Here is a 2,500-nt window from a genome sequence, read left to right as displayed (position 1 = left end):
TGTTAATAGTGATGTGAGAAAAGCACCAAAGCGACTGAGAAAAACTGTAAAAATGAACATATATTTTCCACGAAATAGTCCAAATTTTAATTTTCAACATTTGATATGTTGTCTATGTCCTTTTTGCTGCTAAATATGGGTTTACAAGCCTTGTATATGATCACATTCTGTTTTTATTCACATTTTACACAATGTCCCACATTTTTCTGTTTGGGGTTATATTTAGACCCGTTAATGATATTAATTTAATGTAAAGAATATGTCTCTTTGAAGGTGTGTGTTGCAGTGACCTGGAGATTAAAAACATGAGTGTGTGTGAGAGCTGATGGATCAACCGTGAGTCTACTGCACCACTGAGACCTATGTGTGTTTTATGGTGAGTGTGTGTGTGTAAGTGTGTGTGTGTGTGAGAGAGAGAGAGAGAGTGTCTTCAGCCATATCAAAGAAGTAAAAAAAGGGAAAAGAGTTAAAAAAAACATGTCCTCTCCGTCCTACTCATGTCTGTGTTCACACCCACAACAAGTGAATTAGGCTCCCGACAGACAGCCGTGTGTGTGTGTGTGTGTGTGTGTGTGTGTGTGTGTGTGTGTGTGTGAAGGGGGGGGAATCAATAGGGACAAAGAGCTGCTTTTTCATTAGGTCTCTCTGCCGCGCCGTATCGAGCTGAAGCCCTGTGAGCCGCTCCGCACCACACCGTTATCGCCTCCATCGGGTCGGGCCTGCAACGGTCATTAGCATCCACGGAGCGTTCGCCGATCACCGCGACTAAGAGCAGCCGCAGACCGCTCCGGCAGGAGTGATGATGAAATATTGAGCTGCTCTGGGATCTGCGCTTATCGATCCCGACTGATCCAGCTGTTTATTTCTGAACTTAAGGTTTAACTCCCATTGATTTCCATGCCCGCTCCGACTTCTCCCGGTGTTAGCCTCCGCGGCCCGGCTAATTGGCCTAAACGAGGGAGGTCCGATCAGGATTAATGGCCAAGAAACGCTTCCTTCAAGGTAACCGCATGTCCACAGAGGGACCTGCTTGCTCTCCTCCTCCAGCTGAATATAATGGTCCATTTAATAGCCGTTTGGCCGGCCCTGCCTCTGGCCCTGCCTCTGGACTGCTGTCCGAGCAGAACACTAACTCCACCATTCTATCCATGCGTTTCTCAAACGTGCTGAGGGAATGCCGTTGATTGTGCTGATACTCGTACAGTGGAACTGCGCACACACTAAATCTTTGTCTAAACATGTATTTCAAACAACATAACACTACACGAAATCTGCAAAAACCATACACTAATTCTCAATGTTTACGCACATGTTTGTTTCTGCAGTTAAAGTAAAAGGGTCTATAGGCCTATGAATACACACTACAGAGATACAGACAGACTGAGTTTTGAAAATGTGTGTAAAACTGTAACTGTAAAATGAAGTTTGAACTGTTTTGACTTGTTTCAATTACACATTCAGCTCTTCCATGGATAGATTGAAAGATGACACTAACTCACATGAAATGATAGATAGACAGACAGACAGACAGACAGACAGATAGATAGATAGATAGATAGATAGATAGATAGATAGACAGACAGATAGATAGATAGATAGATAGATAAATAGATGGATAGATAGATACTTTATTGATCCCCAAGGGGAAATTCAAGGTATCAGTAGCATACAGACATCACACACAACATGCACTTGTAAATAAAAAAGTAATATAAGTGTATAATAAAGGTATGAGAAAAAACATACTAAAACTAAATATACTAAATATACTAAATAAAACAAAATCAAATATCCACATAGTGTGCTTAAGGATGATTAAGCATAAGGTACTTGCAGTGACAGGGCAGGGACTGAGCCTGTGATTCTGTATGCATGGTAAGTTGCTCTACGAGAGTGAGTGTCATGGTGATGGTGCAAATAAGTCCAACAGTGCAAGAATAAAGTCTAGAGACCAGCATAAAATAAAAATGGACCTATAAGAGAGTAATATAGACAAAGTAATATAAACAACTATATCAGTGCAAGAATAGGTTGAAGTAATAGGTTTACAGCCATTGGTCAAGTATTAAGTAGTAAGTACGGCCATAATCCAGGCTGTGTCCTCCCACAGCCTAGATTATGGCCGTACTTAATACATGCGCTAATATAGCATGTAAACAGTGGAACAGTAAAAACAGTAGGCCAGTGGACAGTCAGTACACAAACATGGAGAAGGTGGAGAGGCAGACAGACTATGCAGAGAAGTCTAGTATAAGTATATATACTCTTTGGATTCCATGAGGGAAATTTGGTCTCTGCATTTATGTGTGAAATGTATTAGTGAAACACATTCAGCATACAGTGAACACACAGTGAGGTGAAGCACACACTAATCTCGACGCAGTGACCTGCCTGCTACAGTGGCGCTGGGGAGCAGTGAGGGGTTAGGTGCCTTGCTCAAGGGCATTTCAGCTGTTCCTACTGGTCCTTCTCCCTTTAGTGAAGCATTGAACAGTTCAAT

The sequence above is a fragment of the Alosa alosa genome, chromosome 10 (genome assembly GCF_017589495.1).
Source record: "Alosa alosa isolate M-15738 ecotype Scorff River chromosome 10, AALO_Geno_1.1, whole genome shotgun sequence".
In the NCBI taxonomy this organism is placed as follows: Eukaryota; Metazoa; Chordata; class Actinopteri; order Clupeiformes; family Clupeidae; genus Alosa; species Alosa alosa.
This window is presented reverse-complemented; position numbering follows the sequence as displayed.